Below are 22,684 nucleotides of genomic sequence, written 5' to 3'. Positions count from 1 at the left end.
GGGCTTGCGAGCTGCAGCCCGGAGACCCGCCATTAGAGTCTGGCGATAAATGAGCAGTCGTCCCCTACCTTCTGCCGTGTTGTAGTCCCATCTGGGCCGGGTCAAAGGGAAAGCCGCATTAATGAGGTCAGGATTTGCAGTTGGCTGGCCGTCATCTCCTGGAACCAGTTTTCTGGCCTCAACTTGGATTCTTTCCCGCTCCTCCGTTGTGAACAGGATTCGGAGGAGCTGTTGACAGTCATCCCAGGTCGGCTGGTGAGTGAACATGACACTGTCTAACAACGAGGTTAGATCTTTGGGATTATCTGAGAACCGAGCATTTTGGGACTTCCAATTGTATAAATCACTGGTGGAAAAAGGCCAATACATGAGACGGGAGAGCCCGGTATCATCGAGCGATCCTATTTCTCTGAGAGGCAGGGCTACAGTGGAGTCAGGGAGTCGGGAAGCTTGGTCCCGCTGTACGCGGCCTCGTGTTCGGCCGGCCAGCCCCCCCAGGTTACTTTCGCTCTCGGCTGCTTCCGCTTCTCGGTTTCCCTCTACGGAAGCACCACCCTGGGGGACTGGGTCCTGCGGGATAAGGTGCGGATATGGTGGGAAAAATGTGGGTTCTAACGTTAGGGGGTCCTGGCTGTCCGGCAGCACAGGGGCCGAGGGAGCAGAGGGAGTCTTTTGTCTTGTAGGTCGCGTTACTAGGACTTTGCAGGGCTCAGGGATGAATGGAGTTATCCAGGGTGGTGGGTTTTCCACAAGATCCTGCCACACTAGAATATAAGGAATTTGATCAGGATGTCCTGACTGCCCTGGCAGGAAAATCTTAGTTTTTACCTTAGTAATAATAGAGAGACAGAAAGTTCCTTCGGAGGGCCACCCTACGCCGAAAGAGGGCCACTCCGAATGGCAGAAAGTAACTAGCTTTCCCTTCTTTAGTTCTACGCTTAAGTTACGCCCCCGAGCCTTCACATCCTTAAAATTGGTAACAAGGAGTGAGAGCGGCGTGCTCTGGTTGTTGCCCATCTTTGGACTGCTCCTACAAAGAGAAGGGGGGACGAAAATGAGTGTGAAGCAGAGGGGAGTATCCGACAGGTCCGGTCCTGGAAGGGGAAGAAAAGGTTTTATGTTTCGTTTTGGGCTTACACTTAACACTTAACAATAACGGACAGACAGTAATAACGATGAGCATTCGCGAGCGCGTGTCGGACTTCCGACCTGAGTCAGACGGGGCAACCAAGGATGGAGGCCCCCAGATGGGCACTGGGGAACGTCTCCCACCAGTCCCGAGTGGCTGTCTTCTAGCGTGTCTGCCAAGACCGTGCCACTTACAGAACAGACCAATACAGATTACAGATTACGGATTTCGCGAAATTTCAGGGAGACAGACAGAGACAAAGACAGAGACAGTGACAAAGCCGGCTTACCTACAGATTAAGATCCGTTGACTTGGGGGTCTGGTGGGCTTGGGACGAGCCCCCATTTGTTATGCCCAGACCGTTTATTCCTCGAAGAAGACCACCAGAGTCCAGAGTCAAAGCTAAGCAGCAAGGATCTTTATTACAGGTTCGAACCTGGAACTCTCCCTCGCTCGTGAAACGAGACGGGCAGGAGAGCTCCCCCACTCAGCTCCGAACAATGTTATATAGTCTAAGAAAAGTGGGCATAGAGTTATTATACAAATCAGATATATGATTGGCTAGTGTTTGAACAAGGCGATTTGGCTAACTATGATTGGTTCCTGCCATTTCTGATATTTTGGTTCAAACTTTGAGGCGGGAGAGCAGGTTTATGGCAGCAAGAGTTTATCTTACTTAAACACGTCTTGTGACCTTGCCTCAGAACTTACAAAATCTCTGGTATGTGCAAAACAAAATCTCTGGTACGTGCAGAAAACCAGGTACTCACAGAACTTACGAAACCTCTGGTATGTGCAAAGATTAGAGAGCAGAACAAGGGTGTAGCGGGTGGGGGGCGGGTACACATCTATCTTTGTGTCCTTTCATTTCCCCCTTCTCATAAGTAACTGGATGTCCAATCTTGGATTTCCAGAGTCTTATAATATAGCCTTACTTTCTGGGTGCAGGAGAGGCTGGTGATGGCTACGGAGGACCATTAGTTGGATGGTATCAAACCTTTCTCTGACAAATTGTGAAATTTTATTTACCACACAGGGGCCTATAGTGAATAGAAGTAGTAAAGACATTAGGGGGCTTAAAAGGGATGCCAGAAGGGAAAACATTGAAGAGCTTCACCAATTGTTAGCGGCTGTAGTGAATTGTTGCTTTTTCATTTCTAAGCTTAGTTCATGTAGGCGTTGGACTCTTTCCTCAACTAACCCTGACTCATTTATATAGAAACAGCATTCTTCTTTGAGGAACGTACAGGTACCTCCTTTCTCAGCCGTGAGTAAGTCTAAGGCTCTGCGGTTTTGAAAGGTGACCTGTGCTAGGGAGGTGAGCTGCTGCTGAAGGGAGGCTAGGGAATAGGCGGAGTCTTCCATAGCAACAGAGAATTGTTGTAACAGCTTGTCGTTTTCTATCATGGAGTGTTGTAGGGCCCCTCCTGCTAACCCCGCTGCGACGACAGAGGTGGTTAAGGATATTCCGGCAATTAGTGGTAGAAAAACTGCTCGTCTATGTCGCGCAGTTTTAGTTGGGGCGGTCCCTGCCTAGCCTGTGAACTCTGCCGGGGTTAGCAGTGTCAGTCGGGGAACTAGGGTAACAGGGATACACAACTGTCCGTCAGAGATGCTTTTGGACAGAGTTTTTAACAGAGTCATATTACACCAGAAGAACACACCAGGGGGAGCATATATGGGACTATTAGGGTATGTAGCCGATTGGTTACAGAGGCTGTTGCTAAATGCCGAATAACAATAGGGGTATTTCTCTTGGTATGGGTCACGGTACAGGGCCACATCGGGTATCGTGACTATTGATGAGTTAAAACCTGTATAGTTTGTGGGAGGGGAGGATAGAGGAACAGCCGTTAATGGTGGTCTTCCTAGGGTTGCACACATAAAGCAAGAGGACAGGTCGCCTAAACCAGTGAGGTTGGCAAATGCTAGCCCTTCCCGTAATAGAGTTAGCCAGGAGAAGGGCTGCAAGTCTTGTGATAGCTTGGTTTCTTGCCTGTGGATTTGTGTGTGGATTAAGGGTTGAATCTGGACTAGACTTCTCTACAGATATAAATGGCTACTGGGCCAGGTACTAGTTGATGAGTAATATACTCCCCCATGTTGTGGGGTTGTCCACCGAGAGTCCCATGGGTCTCTAATTATCCAAGTGTAAGTGACGGGAGACTCAGTTTTGTAAAAATACCACCTTTGTCGTTCTCTCCAGTATCGGACAGAGTGCGTCTTACAGTAGCTATATGGGCAACCTGCACTCTGGTGCCACCAATAATGTTTACAATTATATTCAGTTTGATTATATTCAAAACAGATCATGGGTATTGCTGGTTGGGCAATCTGGAACTTAGTGAAATTGAGGTAAACTATAGTATTACACCCTGAGGGGGGGGCAGTCTGCGCTAGCTAGCAGTTTACCCGCTTGGGGGGTTTCCCCGGGGTGAGTTTTGTTCTCATAGAGCCAGAATCTCCAGACATAGGGATTAGACGGCGCAGCAGTGAGGAGAGTCAGATGCATAAGGCATAAAAGCATAGGTAAGCTAGACATGGTTACGGCTATGGGGATGACGGCGCAGGGTTAGCTTTAAGGGATTGTTCTTAGCTTTGTCTATAGTCTATGTAACCGGTGCTCCAGACGGCTCGAGAAGGTCGGATGTTGGGTCCACTGGTTTGACGTGTGTGTAGTGGATCCACGAAGCGATGCCTTTTACTTTGAGAGCGGTGGGAGTAGTCAGGAGTACTTGCAGTGGTCCTTTCCACCTGGGTTGAAGAGTTTCTTGCCGGTGGCGCTTGACTAGGACCCAGTCTCCTGGCTGGAACGGATGAGGCGTCGGCGGAGGTCCTGCCTCGTACAGTTCTTGTAGTCTGGGCCAAATTTCCTGGTGAATTTTCTGTAAGGCTTGTAAGGAGAACAGGAGGTCAGAGACATTTTCAGTTTCAGGTTTGAGTAAGTCATCTTTTAGACTGGGGACCAGGGGTGGGGGTCTGCTATACATGATTTCATATGGTGTGAGGCCTAGTCTGTAAGGGGTATTTCGGGCCCGGAACAGAGCGTAGGGGAGAAGTACTACTTAATTAGCGCCAGTCTCTATGGTCAATTTAGTTAAGGTCTCCTTCAGAGTCCGATTCATCCTTTCTACCTGTCTTGAGCTTTGGGGCCTATAAGCATAATGTAATTTCTAATTTGCCCCCAGAATGGAAGCCAAATCCTGACTTACCTTAGCAACGAAGGCTGGTCCATTGTCTGACCTTATTTGGACGGGAAAGCCATACCTGGGGAGGATTTCTTCTAAAATTTTCTTTGCTACAACCTGAGCAGTTTCTCTCTTAGTTGGGAACGCTTCTGTCCATCCTGAAAAAGTATCTCAGTCTCTGACGTTACAGCCGCTCCTGCATACCGCTGGCCTTGGTGGACGTAGCTGCTGCCATCAGTGAACCAGGTGAGTTCTGTGTCGGGGAGCGGACGATCTTGCAGGTCCTCCCGCACCCCATGCACCTGAGCCAGTATCTCAGTGCACTTATGGGACGGGGCATCCAAGTCTGGATTTGGCAGCAGTGAAGCAGGGTTTAAAGAGGTTGGGGGCAGAAAAGTTATTCTGAGGGGGTTTAACAGCAGTCCTTGATAGTGGGTGAGCCGGGCGTTACTCATCCATCGGTCCGGCGGCTGCCGGAGGACGCCTTCAATGGCATGCGGGGTTATAACGCGCAACTCTTGCCCCATGATAAGTTTATCAGCGTCTTGGACCATTAGGGCGGTCGCCGCGATTATCCGGAGGCAGGGTGGCCAGCCAGCAGCCACTGAATCTAATGTTTTTGACAAATAGGCAACTGGCCTCTGCCAGGGGCCTAGGTACTGTGTTAACACGGCTTTTGCAACACCCTTACTTTCATCCACGTATAAGTGGAAGGGCTTGGAGACATCAGGGAGCCCCAGCGCGGGGGCTGATAACAAGGCAGTTTTGATTTGCTGAAAGGCCAGCTCAGCCTCTTCCGTCCAAGTGAAGGGCTGCCGTTCCTTTGTTGCCTGGTATAGGGGCTTGGCTAACTCAGCAAATCCGGGTATCCATAACCTACAGAACCCTGCCGACCCCAGGAATTCTCTCACTTGCCGTGTTGACTGGGGTCTAGGGATGCATAGGACTGTTTCCTTTCGGGCTTTGGTTAGCCAGCGTTGCCCCCCTTTTAATAGGTACCCCAGATAAGTTACCTCCGACTTGCAGATCTGAGCCTTTGTTGCTGAGGCTCGGTAGCCTAGCTCCCCCAGAGTCTTCAGGAGGTCCTCAGTCTCTTGAACACAAGTTTCCGGGGACCTGGCCGCTATTAAGAGATCATTAACATATTGCAAAAGAGTTATTTCAGGGTGTTGCCGCCGGTACTCACCCAGATCTTCATGAAGGGCTTCATCGAACAGGGTTGGCGAGTTCTTGAACCCTTGTGGCAGTCTGGTCCATGTTAGCTGACCGTTGATGCCCCTCTCAGGATCCGTCCATTGAAATGCAAAGAGTTCTTGACTTTTGGGAGCCAGAGGAAGGCTGAAGAAAGCGTCTTTTAGATTAAGAACGGTATACCACTGTTTTTTGGGATGTAAGGCACTCAGAAGGGTGTATGGATTGGGCACAGTGGGATGTATGTCCATGACCCTTTTATTAACTTCTTTTAAATCCTGTACTGGCCTGTAGTCCGTACTGTTGGGTTTACGAACAGGTAACAGTGGAGTATTCCAGGATGAGTGGCAAGCCCGTAGGACTCCCTGGTCTAGGAGTCGGCGGATATGGGGCGTAATTCCTTCTCTTGCCTCCAGGGGCATAGGATATTGCCGAACCCGAACCGGGTCCGTCCCTGGCTTAACTTCCACGAATATGGCAGGTCGATGTTTAGCTAGCCCCAAGCCCCCAGTTTCTGCCCACGCTTCAGGGAAACGCTGGAGCCAAGAGTCAATTCCCTGATCGGGGGGCTTTTGCTCTTGATGGAGTCGGTACTCATCTTCTAAGGTGACAGTCAGGATAGATATTGGCCTGTTTTGGGAATCAGTTATCTTGGGCCTTTCTGGCTCAAAGTGGATTTGGGCCCCCATCTTTGTCAGCAAGTCCCTCCCTAGTAGAGGGCAGGGGCTCTCTGGGATGACTAGGAAGGAATGGGAGACTTTTCCCGTTCCTAAGTCTACAGTCCTCTGGGTTGTCCAGGGGTATTTTTTGATGCCTGTGGCCCCGTGCACCCAGGATGTTTTCTTAGATATTTTTCCAATTGGTTTGGTTAGGACTGAGCGTTCCGCCCCAGTATCGACCAAGAAGCGAACTGGGGACCCCTCCACTTGCAAAGTTACCCTGGGTTCGGGGAGGGGGTCCGAACCCCGTCCTCCCTAGTCAGAGTCCTGGGTAACGAGTACGGAGGTAGGGTTAGCTGGTCTCCGTTTCTTTGGGCAGTCTTTAATCCAGTGGCCACGTTCCTTGCAATAAGCACACTGATCTTTTTCTAATCCTTGCCTAGGGCCTTGCTTTTTCTGCTTTCTGTTTTGGCCATTTCCTGCCTGGGGGAAAGCTGCTACTAAGACTTTGGTCATTTCTTTGGTTGCCTTGAACTGTTTTTCTTCTGGAGTATCCCTATTATTATAAACTCGCTGGGCCATCTGAAGGAGGTCCTGAATCTGCTTTCCTTCTAAACCTTCTAATTTCTGGAGTTTTCTTTTAATATCTGGTGTTGCCTGGTTTACAAAGGACATTACTACCGCTGCCTGATTTTCCGGTGCTTCCGGGTCCATAGGGGTAAACTGTCTGAAGGCTTCCATTAATCTCTCTAAATACACAGCGGGGCTTTCTGTCTTACCTTGTAACACAGAATATACTTTAGCCAAATTGGTGGGCTTGCGAGCTGCAGCCCGGAGACCCGCCATTAGAGTCTGGCGATAAATGAGCAGTCGTCCCCTACCTTCTGCCGTGTTGTAGTCCCATCTGGGCCGGGTCAAAGGGAAAGCCGCATTAATGAGGTCAGGATTTGCAGTTGGCTGGCCGTCATCTCCTGGAACCAGTTTTCTGGCCTCAACTTGGATTCTTTCCCGCTCCTCCGTTGTGAACAGGATTCGGAGGAGCTGTTGACAGTCATCCCAGGTCGGCTGGTGAGTGAACATGACACTGTCTAACAACGAGGTTAGATCTTTGGGATTATCTGAGAACCGAGCATTTTGGGACTTCCAATTGTATAAATCACTGGTGGAAAAAGGCCAATACATGAGACGGGAGAGCCCGGTATCATCGAGCGATCCTATTTCTCTGAGAGGCAGGGCTACAGTGGAGTCAGGGAGTCGGGAAGCTTGGTCCCGCTGTACGCGGCCTCGTGTTCGGCCGGCCAGCCCCCCCAGGTTACTTTCGCTCTCGGCTGCTTCCGCTTCTCGGTTTCCCTCTACGGAAGCACCACCCTGGGGGACTGGGTCCTGCGGGATAAGGTGCGGATATGGTGGGAAAAATGTGGGTTCTAACGTTAGGGGGTCCTGGCTGTCCGGCAGCACAGGGGCCGAGGGAGCAGAGGGAGTCTTTTGTCTTGTAGGTCGCGTTACTAGGACTTTGCAGGGCTCAGGGATGAATGGAGTTATCCAGGGTGGTGGGTTTTCCACAAGATCCTGCCACACTAGAATATAAGGAATTTGATCAGGATGTCCTGACTGCCCTGGCAGGAAAATCTTAGTTTTTACCTTAGTAATAATAGAGAGACAGAAAGTTCCTTCGGAGGGCCACCCTACGCCGAAAGAGGGCCACTCCGAATGGCAGAAAGTAACTAGCTTTCCCTTCTTTAGTTCTACGCTTAAGTTACGCCCCCGAGCCTTCACATCCTTAAAATTGGTAACAAGGAGTGAGAGCGGCGTGCTCTGGTTGTTGCCCATCTTTGGACTGCTCCTACAAAGAGAAGGGGGGACGAAAATGAGTGTGAAGCAGAGGGGAGTATCCGACAGGTCCGGTCCTGGAAGGGGAAGAAAAGGTTTTATGTTTCGTTTTGGGCTTACACTTAACACTTAACAATAACGGACAGACAGTAATAACGATGAGCATTCGCGAGCGCGTGTCGGACTTCCGACCTGAGTCAGACGGGGCAACCAAGGATGGAGGCCCCCAGATGGGCACTGGGGAACGTCTCCCACCAGTCCCGAGTGGCTGTCTTCTAGCGTGTCTGCCAAGACCGTGCCACTTACAGAACAGACCAATACAGATTACAGATTACGGATTTCGCGAAATTTCAGGGAGACAGACAGAGACAAAGACAGAGACAGTGACAAAGCCGGCTTACCTACAGATTAAGATCCGTTGACTTGGGGGTCTGGTGGGCTTGGGACGAGCCCCCATTTGTTATGCCCAGACCGTTTATTCCTCGAAGAAGACCACCAGAGTCCAGAGTCAAAGCTAAGCAGCAAGGATCTTTATTACAGGTTCGAACCTGGAACTCTCCCTCGCTCGTGAAACGAGACGGGCAGGAGAGCTCCCCCACTCAGCTCCGAACAATGTTATATAGTCTAAGAAAAGTGGGCATAGAGTTATTATACAAATCAGATATATGATTGGCTAGTGTTTGAACAAGGCGATTTGGCTAACTATGATTGGTTCCTGCCATTTCTGATATTTTGGTTCAAACTTTGAGGCGGGAGAGCAGGTTTATGGCAGCAAGAGTTTATCTTACTTAAACACGTCTTGTGACCTTGCCTCAGAACTTACAAAATCTCTGGTATGTGCAAAACAAAATCTCTGGTACGTGCAGAAAACCAGGTACTCACAGAACTTACGAAACCTCTGGTATGTGCAAAGATTAGAGAGCAGAACAAGGGTGTAGCGGGTGGGGGGCGGGTACACATCTATCTTTGTGTCCTTTCATTTCCCCCTTCTCATAAGTAACTGGATGTCCAATCTTGGATTTCCAGAGTCTTATAATATAGCCTTACTTTCTGGGTGCAGGAGAGGCTGGTGATGGCTACGGAGGACCATTAGTTGGATGGTATCAAACCTTTCTCTGACAAATTGTGAAATTTTATTTACCACACAGGGGCCTATAGTGAATAGAAGTAGTAAAGACATTAGGGGGCTTAAAAGGGATGCCAGAAGGGAAAACATTGAAGAGCTTCACCAATTGTTAGCGGCTGTAGTGAATTGTTGCTTTTTCATTTCTAAGCTTAGTTCATGTAGGCGTTGGACTCTTTCCTCAACTAACCCTGACTCATTTATATAGAAACAGCATTCTTCTTTGAGGAACGTACAGGTACCTCCTTTCTCAGCCGTGAGTAAGTCTAAGGCTCTGCGGTTTTGAAAGGTGACCTGTGCTAGGGAGGTGAGCTGCTGCTGAAGGGAGGCTAGGGAATAGGCGGAGTCTTCCATAGCAACAGAGAATTGTTGTAACAGCTTGTCGTTTTCTATCATGGAGTGTTGTAGGGCCCCTCCTGCTAACCCCGCTGCGACGACAGAGGTGGTTAAGGATATTCCGGCAATTAGTGGTAGAAAAACTGCTCGTCTATGTCGCGCAGTTTTAGTTGGGGCGGTCCCTGCCTAGCCTGTGAACTCTGCCGGGGTTAGCAGTGTCAGTCGGGGAACTAGGGTAACAGGGATACACAACTGTCCGTCAGAGATGCTTTTGGACAGAGTTTTTAACAGAGTCATATTACACCAGAAGAACACACCAGGGGGAGCATATATGGGACTATTAGGGTATGTAGCCGATTGGTTACAGAGGCTGTTGCTAAATGCCGAATAACAATAGGGGTATTTCTCTTGGTATGGGTCACGGTACAGGGCCACATCGGGTATCGTGACTATTGATGAGTTAAAACCTGTATAGTTTGTGGGAGGGGAGGATAGAGGAACAGCCGTTAATGGTGGTCTTCCTAGGGTTGCACACATAAAGCAAGAGGACAGGTCGCCTAAACCAGTGAGGTTGGCAAATGCTAGCCCTTCCCGTAATAGAGTTAGCCAGGAGAAGGGCTGCAAGTCTTGTGATAGCTTGGTTTCTTGCCTGTGGATTTGTGTGTGGATTAAGGGTTGAATCTGGACTAGACTTCTCTACAGATATAAATGGCTACTGGGCCAGGTACTAGTTGATGAGTAATATACTCCCCCATGTTGTGGGGTTGTCCACCGAGAGTCCCATGGGTCTCTAATTATCCAAGTGTAAGTGACGGGAGACTCAGTTTTGTAAAAATACCACCTTTGTCGTTCTCTCCAGTATCGGACAGAGTGCGTCTTACAGTAGCTATATGGGCAACCTGCACTCTGGTGCCACCAATAATGTTTACAATTATATTCAGTTTGATTATATTCAAAACAGATCATGGGTATTGCTGGTTGGGCAATCTGGAACTTAGTGAAATTGAGGTAAACTATAGTATTACACCCTGAGGGGGGGGCAGTCTGCGCTAGCTAGCAGTTTACCCGCTTGGGGGGTTTCCCCGGGGTGAGTTTTGTTCTCATAGAGCCAGAATCTCCAGACATAGGGATTAGACGGCGCAGCAGTGAGGAGAGTCAGATGCATAAGGCATAAAAGCATAGGTAAGCTAGACATGGTTACGGCTATGGGGATGACGGCGCAGGGTTAGCTTTAAGGGATTGTTCTTAGCTTTGTCTATAGTCTATGTAACCGGTGCTCCAGACGGCTCGAGAAGGTCGGATGTTGGGTCCACTGGTTTGACGTGTGTGTAGTGGATCCACGAAGCGATGCCTTTTACTTTGAGAGCGGTGGGAGTAGTCAGGAGTACTTGCAGTGGTCCTTTCCACCTGGGTTGAAGAGTTTCTTGCCGGTGGCGCTTGACTAGGACCCAGTCTCCTGGCTGGAACGGATGAGGCGTCGGCGGAGGTCCTGCCTCGTACAGTTCTTGTAGTCTGGGCCAAATTTCCTGGTGAATTTTCTGTAAGGCTTGTAAGGAGAACAGGAGGTCAGAGACATTTTCAGTTTCAGGTTTGAGTAAGTCATCTTTTAGACTGGGGACCAGGGGTGGGGGTCTGCTATACATGATTTCATATGGTGTGAGGCCTAGTCTGTAAGGGGTATTTCGGGCCCGGAACAGAGCGTAGGGGAGAAGTACTACTTAATTAGCGCCAGTCTCTATGGTCAATTTAGTTAAGGTCTCCTTCAGAGTCCGATTCATCCTTTCTACCTGTCTTGAGCTTTGGGGCCTATAAGCATAATGTAATTTCTAATTTGCCCCCAGAATGGAAGCCAAATCCTGACTTACCTTAGCAACGAAGGCTGGTCCATTGTCTGACCTTATTTGGACGGGAAAGCCATACCTGGGGAGGATTTCTTCTAAAATTTTCTTTGCTACAACCTGAGCAGTTTCTCTCTTAGTTGGGAACGCTTCTGTCCATCCTGAAAAAGTATCTCAGTCTCTGACGTTACAGCCGCTCCTGCATACCGCTGGCCTTGGTGGACGTAGCTGCTGCCATCAGTGAACCAGGTGAGTTCTGTGTCGGGGAGCGGACGATCTTGCAGGTCCTCCCGCACCCCATGCACCTGAGCCAGTATCTCAGTGCACTTATGGGACGGGGCATCCAAGTCTGGATTTGGCAGCAGTGAAGCAGGGTTTAAAGAGGTTGGGGGCAGAAAAGTTATTCTGAGGGGGTTTAACAGCAGTCCTTGATAGTGGGTGAGCCGGGCGTTACTCATCCATCGGTCCGGCGGCTGCCGGAGGACGCCTTCAATGGCATGCGGGGTTATAACGCGCAACTCTTGCCCCATGATAAGTTTATCAGCGTCTTGGACCATTAGGGCGGTCGCCGCGATTATCCGGAGGCAGGGTGGCCAGCCAGCAGCCACTGAATCTAATGTTTTTGACAAATAGGCAACTGGCCTCTGCCAGGGGCCTAGGTACTGTGTTAACACGGCTTTTGCAACACCCTTACTTTCATCCACGTATAAGTGGAAGGGCTTGGAGACATCAGGGAGCCCCAGCGCGGGGGCTGATAACAAGGCAGTTTTGATTTGCTGAAAGGCCAGCTCAGCCTCTTCCGTCCAAGTGAAGGGCTGCCGTTCCTTTGTTGCCTGGTATAGGGGCTTGGCTAACTCAGCAAATCCGGGTATCCATAACCTACAGAACCCTGCCGACCCCAGGAATTCTCTCACTTGCCGTGTTGACTGGGGTCTAGGGATGCATAGGACTGTTTCCTTTCGGGCTTTGGTTAGCCAGCGTTGCCCCCCTTTTAATAGGTACCCCAGATAAGTTACCTCCGACTTGCAGATCTGAGCCTTTGTTGCTGAGGCTCGGTAGCCTAGCTCCCCCAGAGTCTTCAGGAGGTCCTCAGTCTCTTGAACACAAGTTTCCGGGGACCTGGCCGCTATTAAGAGATCATTAACATATTGCAAAAGAGTTATTTCAGGGTGTTGCCGCCGGTACTCACCCAGATCTTCATGAAGGGCTTCATCGAACAGGGTTGGCGAGTTCTTGAACCCTTGTGGCAGTCTGGTCCATGTTAGCTGACCGTTGATGCCCCTCTCAGGATCCGTCCATTGAAATGCAAAGAGTTCTTGACTTTTGGGAGCCAGAGGAAGGCTGAAGAAAGCGTCTTTTAGATTAAGAACGGTATACCACTGTTTTTTGGGATGTAAGGCACTCAGAAGGGTGTATGGATTGGGCACAGTGGGATGTATGTCCATGACCCTTTTATTAACTTCTTTTAAATCCTGTACTGGCCTGTAGTCCGTACTGTTGGGTTTACGAACAGGTAACAGTGGAGTATTCCAGGATGAGTGGCAAGCCCGTAGGACTCCCTGGTCTAGGAGTCGGCGGATATGGGGCGTAATTCCTTCTCTTGCCTCCAGGGGCATAGGATATTGCCGAACCCGAACCGGGTCCGTCCCTGGCTTAACTTCCACGAATATGGCAGGTCGATGTTTAGCTAGCCCCAAGCCCCCAGTTTCTGCCCACGCTTCAGGGAAACGCTGGAGCCAAGAGTCAATTCCCTGATCGGGGGGCTTTTGCTCTTGATGGAGTCGGTACTCATCTTCTAAGGTGACAGTCAGGATAGATATTGGCCTGTTTTGGGAATCAGTTATCTTGGGCCTTTCTGGCTCAAAGTGGATTTGGGCCCCCATCTTTGTCAGCAAGTCCCTCCCTAGTAGAGGGCAGGGGCTCTCTGGGATGACTAGGAAGGAATGGGAGACTTTTCCCGTTCCTAAGTCTACAGTCCTCTGGGTTGTCCAGGGGTATTTTTTGATGCCTGTGGCCCCGTGCACCCAGGATGTTTTCTTAGATATTTTTCCAATTGGTTTGGTTAGGACTGAGCGTTCCGCCCCAGTATCGACCAAGAAGCGAACTGGGGACCCCTCCACTTGCAAAGTTACCCTGGGTTCGGGGAGGGGGTCCGAACCCCGTCCTCCCTAGTCAGAGTCCTGGGTAACGAGTACGGAGGTAGGGTTAGCTGGTCTCCGTTTCTTTGGGCAGTCTTTAATCCAGTGGCCACGTTCCTTGCAATAAGCACACTGATCTTTTTCTAATCCTTGCCTAGGGCCTTGCTTTTTCTGCTTTCTGTTTTGGCCATTTCCTGCCTGGGGGAAAGCTGCTACTAAGACTTTGGTCATTTCTTTGGTTGCCTTGAACTGTTTTTCTTCTGGAGTATCCCTATTATTATAAACTCGCTGGGCCATCTGAAGGAGGTCCTGAATCTGCTTTCCTTCTAAACCTTCTAATTTCTGGAGTTTTCTTTTAATATCTGGTGTTGCCTGGTTTACAAAGGACATTACTACCGCTGCCTGATTTTCCGGTGCTTCCGGGTCCATAGGGGTAAACTGTCTGAAGGCTTCCATTAATCTCTCTAAATACACAGCGGGGCTTTCTGTCTTACCTTGTAACACAGAATATACTTTAGCCAAATTGGTGGGCTTGCGAGCTGCAGCCCGGAGACCCGCCATTAGAGTCTGGCGATAAATGAGCAGTCGTCCCCTACCTTCTGCCGTGTTGTAGTCCCATCTGGGCCGGGTCAAAGGGAAAGCCGCATTAATGAGGTCAGGATTTGCAGTTGGCTGGCCGTCATCTCCTGGAACCAGTTTTCTGGCCTCAACTTGGATTCTTTCCCGCTCCTCCGTTGTGAACAGGATTCGGAGGAGCTGTTGACAGTCATCCCAGGTCGGCTGGTGAGTGAACATGACACTGTCTAACAACGAGGTTAGATCTTTGGGATTATCTGAGAACCGAGCATTTTGGGACTTCCAATTGTATAAATCACTGGTGGAAAAAGGCCAATACATGAGACGGGAGAGCCCGGTATCATCGAGCGATCCTATTTCTCTGAGAGGCAGGGCTACAGTGGAGTCAGGGAGTCGGGAAGCTTGGTCCCGCTGTACGCGGCCTCGTGTTCGGCCGGCCAGCCCCCCCAGGTTACTTTCGCTCTCGGCTGCTTCCGCTTCTCGGTTTCCCTCTACGGAAGCACCACCCTGGGGGACTGGGTCCTGCGGGATAAGGTGCGGATATGGTGGGAAAAATGTGGGTTCTAACGTTAGGGGGTCCTGGCTGTCCGGCAGCACAGGGGCCGAGGGAGCAGAGGGAGTCTTTTGTCTTGTAGGTCGCGTTACTAGGACTTTGCAGGGCTCAGGGATGAATGGAGTTATCCAGGGTGGTGGGTTTTCCACAAGATCCTGCCACACTAGAATATAAGGAATTTGATCAGGATGTCCTGACTGCCCTGGCAGGAAAATCTTAGTTTTTACCTTAGTAATAATAGAGAGACAGAAAGTTCCTTCGGAGGGCCACCCTACGCCGAAAGAGGGCCACTCCGAATGGCAGAAAGTAACTAGCTTTCCCTTCTTTAGTTCTACGCTTAAGTTACGCCCCCGAGCCTTCACATCCTTAAAATTGGTAACAAGGAGTGAGAGCGGCGTGCTCTGGTTGTTGCCCATCTTTGGACTGCTCCTACAAAGAGAAGGGGGGACGAAAATGAGTGTGAAGCAGAGGGGAGTATCCGACAGGTCCGGTCCTGGAAGGGGAAGAAAAGGTTTTATGTTTCGTTTTGGGCTTACACTTAACACTTAACAATAACGGACAGACAGTAATAACGATGAGCATTCGCGAGCGCGTGTCGGACTTCCGACCTGAGTCAGACGGGGCAACCAAGGATGGAGGCCCCCAGATGGGCACTGGGGAACGTCTCCCACCAGTCCCGAGTGGCTGTCTTCTAGCGTGTCTGCCAAGACCGTGCCACTTACAGAACAGACCAATACAGATTACAGATTACGGATTTCGCGAAATTTCAGGGAGACAGACAGAGACAAAGACAGAGACAGTGACAAAGCCGGCTTACCTACAGATTAAGATCCGTTGACTTGGGGGTCTGGTGGGCTTGGGACGAGCCCCCATTTGTTATGCCCAGACCGTTTATTCCTCGAAGAAGACCACCAGAGTCCAGAGTCAAAGCTAAGCAGCAAGGATCTTTATTACAGGTTCGAACCTGGAACTCTCCCTCGCTCGTGAAACGAGACGGGCAGGAGAGCTCCCCCACTCAGCTCCGAACAATGTTATATAGTCTAAGAAAAGTGGGCATAGAGTTATTATACAAATCAGATATATGATTGGCTAGTGTTTGAACAAGGCGATTTGGCTAACTATGATTGGTTCCTGCCATTTCTGATATTTTGGTTCAAACTTTGAGGCGGGAGAGCAGGTTTATGGCAGCAAGAGTTTATCTTACTTAAACACGTCTTGTGACCTTGCCTCAGAACTTACAAAATCTCTGGTATGTGCAAAACAAAATCTCTGGTACGTGCAGAAAACCAGGTACTCACAGAACTTACGAAACCTCTGGTATGTGCAAAGATTAGAGAGCAGAACAAGGGTGTAGCGGGTGGGGGGCGGGTACACATCTATCTTTGTGTCCTTTCAGGCTCAAGTGATCCACCCACCTCGACCTCCCAAAGTACGGGGATTACAGGCCCGAGCCACTGTGCCTGGCTGGTTTTAGTCTTCCAATGATTCCAGTCAGGCTGTACTTGATGCCAAGAATCTATGACCTGTGAATATAAATTCAAGTGAAAGAAATCTTTCCGTAAGAGGTTAACTAGACCCTGTGTTTATATTTATGGGAAAAAGCCATCCGTGTAAATGGTCAACTCCAGTAAATGTTCTTGAAAATGGTCTACTCCAGTAAATGTTCTTGACCTGGTTATTCCTCTTTCAAGCACTTATCTGGAAGCCAAGAACCACATCTGTCATGAGCACCATGGAATCCCTGGCATCCAGCCCCATGCCTAACATAAAGGAGGGACTTGATAAATAATTGTTTTTATGAAACAGAATTTAATAGAAGTTAATTCCTACTCATGTCATTCAAGCCTCTATATCAGCTTAGTTGAAGAATAGCCTGGTTTATAGGGTGAACTCTTTTAAAATTTACAACTGTGTGATGCAGGGTTTTCTTAATACTATGTAACAATAACAAAAAAATAAATCAAGCTCTGAGACTAGCATAACTGCGACTAACTTCCATAACCTTTGATTTCCAATTTCTATGTTAATCACTATACCCACATTATTCTCATTGATTGACTTTACAACAAGTAAATATTTACTGTTATGACTGTGTTTTAAAAACTATAAACATAACTTATATTTACACTAATAAAATAATACACTTAACAATGCATGATTTTATTTTAAAGCTCGGTTTCTGCTAATAAAGTTTGAAAACACTGGCTTGGCGAAAGTAAATTCGGCTTTGAGGGTGAGAATTTTATCTGGATTCAGATTTCTCTCTGCCTTAACATATTTTAGACCCAGGTAACTATTTCGTAAAATGGGAATGATTATACGTACCTCAAAGTTTGTTGCAGGATTGAGAAAGTTCAGTAAGAAAATCTTAAAAGGCCCTGGCACAAAGCAGACCCTCTGTCTTGTTTTCCTCCTCTCTTAACAAATGCCTTTATTCCAAACAGTCACAGTAGATTACACAGGCCTACAGACAAAATAGACATTTAGTAAATCTGCTGATTAATTTCATTTTTCAATATTTGGATATATTTTAATTAAACAATGTTAACTATAAGTGGGTTAAACAGTTTTCATTATTAGAATTGACTACTTTCTTCAAAGTTTTCATATTACTTTATTCATACCTGGATTCCAGTACATGCCTCCCCCTAGAATTTCAGTGCCTAGAGTACAGGATTATATCTTAGACTTCATCTTTACAGTGAAGGCCATATAGTTGAACTTCGTAAATTTTGAACAAATACTTTTTTTAAAAAATCAGAAACATGTATATAAAACTACTTATGTACCAGTGCTTTGTAAATATTAACTCACTTAATCCTTATAATCCCCTGAGGTTGGTACAGGTTGAATATCCCTTATCAAGGAATTCAAAATCCGAAATGCTTCAATGTGCATTTCCTTTAAATATGATCTTTGAGTGTCAAGTCAGCGCTCAAAGGGTTTTAGATTTTGAAGCATTTTGGAGTTTGAATTTTCAGATTAGGGATGCTCAACCTGTACTGTTACTATCCCCATTTCCTAGATGAGGAATTTGAGGTCTAGAGAGTCCAGGTGACCTGGCCAAAGTTACACATCTTCTAAGTGGTAGAGTCCGGCTTGGAGCTCATCATTGCCTTGCTTTAATGTCCATTCTCTTGATCCTTATACCATTCTGCCTCCCGTTAATGACAATGCTTATCATCATCAAAAAGGAAGCTGCGGTAGCAAGCTGATTGGATTGGTAATAATTTAGCTCCAGAATTTTTGTATTACAGTTTCTATGGTAACCTTAACTCTTCCCTTTCAGTATGTGCTCATTCATACAGTTGAGCTCAGTTAGTTGCAGGTGTTGTTTTGCTATTTCATCTCACAGGGCTACTTTATCCATCAAGCACTATGAGCAAAAGGCCATGGGCCTATGAACATGTTTGACAATGAAAACAAAATTTTTACTCCAAAATAAGAAAGCAGCAAAATTAAAATTAAGAAATCCCTTAATTTACTAGCTACAACATGTAATATAATGCCCACATTATTGTTAAGTGTAGTTTTCATACACATTTCAATATACTTGTAGTCTGTATGTTTAATTGCTCACTTCATTAGAATTCCCAAGTAAGCAGGATCATTGCAGAATAATCGTAACCAATCATACATTATATAAGATACTTATAGCAAATATTTTAAAATAAAATTATAAAAAACTTTTAAAATATTTTATAATAAAATGTTATATTTAATGTGAGTACCTTTTACTCTGACATGACATGTGGAAGATCTGATGAAGGTCTTAAAGGCCTTGTTAGGATTTACTTCATTTTAATCCTTGACAAACTAACCAGCAAGCTGCCTACCTACTTCTCTGTACGCACTAGGTATACTGAATAAGGCAAAGGAGAAAGCATACACTGTCTTATTTATGAGTTTTGTAAGTAATCAACTTTTTAAAAGTAATAGCTATTTTTCCTATCCATTCCATGCAAATTCCTGAATTATTTCTAATTCTCGTTTTTCTGATTTGGTCATTTTGAGCTCTACTTCCTACAAGAAACAGCAGAGAAGAGGAAATGTAGAGTCCGTGAACACATAAGACCAGAACCCTTTGGCTGCTTGCTTGATTTTGAATATTCCTTGACTCCTTCTCTCCATGGAGTACAATTCTGAGCGTATAGGAAGCCCTAGCAAATTACCACGACCTAGGCAGCTTCAAACATAACACAAATGTATTACCTTACAGTTCTGAAGGTCAGAAGTCTAAAATGGATCTGCAAAGCTTCATTTTTTTTTCTGGGGACTCTGGGGAAGAATCTGTTTCCTTGCCTTTTTCCAGCTTTTCAAGGCTGCCTGCATTCCTTAGTTCATGCCCACCTTCCTGCATCTTCAAAACTAGCAGGATCTGGTTGGTCGATTTCTCACCCTGCACCCCTCTGACCTCCTCTTCTGCCTCCCTCTTCCACTTTGAAGAATGCTTATGATGACATTGGTCGCACCTAGGTAGTCCAGGATAATCTCTCCATCAGAAGGGCCTTCACTTTACTTTTGTAAAGTCCCTGTTGCCATGTAGAAATTCCAAGGCTTAGTACATGTGCATCCTTGAGGGGCCATTATTTTGCCTGCCACAGAGGCCCGTGGCAAAATCTAGAAGAACAGATTTCTCAGGGCACCGAAGCTGCTGCCTAGCACACGCTGTTAGTGATTCTCAGAGGTATATTCGGTTCATCTCACTCTGCTCCTGCTACTGGTTCCCTAATGCACCTTACATTCTGCTTCTAAAGTTGCTGCTGCCTCTCTTCCTACTCATTACTTTTTTCTTAAACCTAATAACAGGGAATGTATGATTCACTACCTCCCTTTGATTCTCTTGGTAATAATGCCCTGTGCAGTAGACCCTTGGTGGGCAGAGCAGTGGATGTAGGCACACGTGCGCACGTCATGCCTACACACCCCCGTCATTTTTATTTTCCATCTTTACCTCTGGGTTTTCACTACTGTTTATTCAGAAAATAGACATATATTCTTTAGAGAATTGCCACATGCAAGGAATTCATTCAAGACTTTGTGTGAAATAATAATTTACACGGCTGTAGTGAACTTGTTTTCTCTCTCTCCCTAGGCGCAATCCCCCTCCCCTTCCTCCTCGTGCCCTGTCAGTTAAAGGTACAAGAAGCAACAGTAGCATAGACTTGTCAGACTCAGATCTGCCACTTAGCAGCTGTGATATCCTCCTCCGCATATTCCTTAATCTCTGTATGCGTCAGTTTCTTTATAGATTAAATGCAAATAGTGGCAGCTTTTCCACTTCACACTGTACTCAGGATTCAGTATTTCATTTGAGGTTTAAACTGGGATCGAGGTTAAGACAAAGCCCCTATAAGATACAGGCTAAACTCCTCAGCATAGATACGGGGCTCTTCCAAATCAGATCCCATCCTGACCTTCCAGCTTCGTCTTCCGTTGCTTCTACCGCGTCTCACCCTCCCCAAACCAGATCTGCTTGCCAGGCGCCAGACATACTGAAGACAGGACACGACTTCAGGTTAGCTTCATTTTTTTTTGTTTTTTTGTCTTTTTTCCACTTTGATAATGTGGTGGGAGGACAAATGCCAGCCAATGTTAGAGAGGGATTTTCTAGAACTCCCAAGGAGAATTATCATGCCTTGAAAAAGGGGAGGACATATACTGAATATGTTTAAATTCAGATTAAATGTGCGTTTCCTTTTACAACATATAGTTAATCAGAGATAACTTTCTAGCAGTCAGTGATTCCTAGACAGAAGGATGTTTTTGGCATTATTAAATCTTATTTTCCCTAAATAAAGTAAATGGGATACCCACAAATAACTGAGTCCTCATTTTACTCAATGGACATTAGGAGTAACTAAATAAATTGAAAGTTGGCTGTTACTAGGGATGTTGCAACCTGATTTGGGGAGGAGTGGAGGAGGAGAAGACCATGAGAGCTCTCACCTCTGGACAGGGCTTGGCACTCCGGAAGGGTTCCACTTTTTATTCACCTGATCCCCTAGCACTACTAGGTGGTAAGAAAGCAACTGAAACCAACCTGAGAAGGGCCATTGACATTACATCCTCCCCAAGTCACCTCCATATGGAGGAAGAATGACTAAACCCACAGGACTGAAAGCCACAAGGTCAGCGGAGAGGCTGCTGTTACCACATTCTCAGCCTCACTCTTGGTCGTGATACCCTTTACATAGACCTCTTTTACTTCTTAAATGCTGTGTCAAGGGCACTCAATTTGACTATTCTGAGTGCATGAATTTTTGATAGGTGGTTTTTGTCAACATCTGTCTCCCCATCTCAGAGAAGCCTTCTGGGACCCAGGCCATGCCCTGTCACCCTGTCACACCTCCTGACCACTATACATGCTGTTCCAGTAACTGAGCCACCCCCCACCCTCCTTATGTGCTCACCAGGCAGTTCCTGCCCATTGTCCGTACTCAGCAGCCCATCTGTGAAGCTCTTCCTAGCGGCTGCCACGCCCAGCACAAGCGAGGAAAGGCCATTCATTAATATTTTATGCTAACCTTTAATGGACTATACAGGATATATATGTGTGTAGAGCAGAATTTTCCTGCAGACTTTTCATGAAAATATTTCAGTCACTGGGCTGTGCTGGTCACCATAGAAATCAAGTTAAATGACTACGGTGCCTGCCTTTTAGAGGCATTTGAATGTACACCATAGCAGGGAGACGGGCACACAAAGAAACAAGAGTAACCCTCTGAGAAAAATCCTAACTTCTCATCCTGCCTGCCAATATTTTTTTCCTATAAGATAGTAAATAACTACAGCAAAACTTCTACTAAAATGCATGACTGACATTTCCTTTTTTGCTTTCTAGTTTACAAGTTGTTTTCATATTCGTTATCTCAGTGGATCTTGGCAACAACCCAGTGTAAAACTCATTTTATTTGTATTTATTTATTTATTTATTTTGGAGACAGAGTCTCACTTTGTCGCCCAGGCTGGAGTGCAATGGTGCGATCTCAGCTCCTGCAACCTCCGCCTCCCGGGTTCCAACGATTCTCATGCCTCAGCCTTTGCTGGGACTACAGGCACTCACCACCATGCTCGGCTAATTTTTTGTATTTATAGTGGATACGGGGTTCTGCCATGTTGCCCGGGCTGGTCTCAAACTCCTGAGCTCAGGCAATCTGACTGCCTCAGCCTCAGAAAGTGCTAGGATTACAGACATGAGCCACCATGCCCGGCCTAAAACCTATTTTATTTATTTATTTATTTATTTATTTATTCATTTATTTATTTATTTATTTATTCTCAAGTTGGAGTTTCACTCTTGTTGCCCAGGCTGGAGGGCAATGGCTCGATCTTGGCTCACTGCAACCTCCTGTGTTCAAGCAATTCTCCTGACTCAGCCTCCCGAGCAGCTGGAATTACAGGTGCCCAGCACCACGCCCAGCTAATTTTTTGTATTTTTAGTAGAGATAGGATTTCACCGTGTTGGCCAGGCTGGTCCCGAACTCCTCAGGTGGTCCACCCACCTCGGCTTCCCAAAGTGCTGGGATTAAAGGCGTGAGCCACCGCACCTGGCTAAAACCCATTTTATAGATCATGAAATTGAGGCCCGATTTCATTAGTTGAGGCAATTGACTTGTCTAACGTTACAGAGCCAGTGGGCGTGGCAATCAGGAGAGAAGAGTGTGGTCATCCATCTATTCATCCTCCACCAAGCCCTTAGCAGGCAGCTGCCATTTTTGTATAAACACAAAAAACTAGCCGAGCATGGTGGTGCGTGCCTGTAGTCCCATTTGGAAGGTTTGAAGCCTGGAAAGTCATGATTTATGATTCATTTCCTGCGTCTGCATACCTTCATAGAACCCTGTATGGTGTGCTTCCTTTATGTACTATGTTTCTCACCACTACACCATGTGCTAACACAAGACTATTCAATGATTGAATCTCAGGCTTGTGGCTTAAACAGCTTCCCACACATTGGGACATCGAGAAGCATTTGGGGGGAAGAACTACAGGAGACAGGGCAGCCTAGTTCTAGAAGTCATCATCAATAATGAAGATACAACAATGCCGCCAAAGCAAGGGGGAAATCCAGGGAAATACTACAAACAAATGATAAACCGTTGATTGTTGATTATAGGAAA

General features: G+C 47.0%; 1 protein-coding gene and 1 long non-coding RNA gene across 9 annotated transcripts in view; one reads left to right on the top strand and one right to left on the bottom strand.

The window, feature by feature from the left end:
• The window catches only part of LOC105467216 (attractin like 1), an 882,222-nt gene that overhangs the window by 822,218 nt on the left and 37,320 nt on the right, over nucleotides 1–22,684 (top strand). The window lies entirely within an intron of this gene.
• Nucleotides 1–22,684, bottom strand: part of LOC105467201 (uncharacterized) — a 36,269-nt gene that overhangs the window by 7,244 nt on the left and 6,341 nt on the right. Inside the window, exons 4-6 of one of the 3 annotated variants that reach the window (XR_011607620.1) lie at nucleotides 16,887–17,025; nucleotides 15,977–16,084; nucleotides 10,990–11,002 (exon numbers count right to left, since the gene is read on the bottom strand). This is a non-coding gene — a long non-coding RNA (uncharacterized lncRNA). Of the gene's footprint in view, nucleotides 1–10,989; nucleotides 11,003–15,976; nucleotides 16,085–16,886; nucleotides 17,026–22,684 lie in introns of those variants that run through there. The other 2 variants (XR_011607621.1, XR_003014839.2) reach the window with 2 other exon arrangements.

The sequence above is a fragment of the Macaca nemestrina genome, chromosome 9 (assembly GCF_043159975.1).
Source record: "Macaca nemestrina isolate mMacNem1 chromosome 9, mMacNem.hap1, whole genome shotgun sequence".
In the NCBI taxonomy this organism is placed as follows: Eukaryota; Metazoa; Chordata; class Mammalia; order Primates; family Cercopithecidae; genus Macaca; species Macaca nemestrina.
The sequence above is the reverse complement of the archived record's forward strand: the minus strand, read 5'-3'. Positions and strand labels throughout refer to the sequence as shown.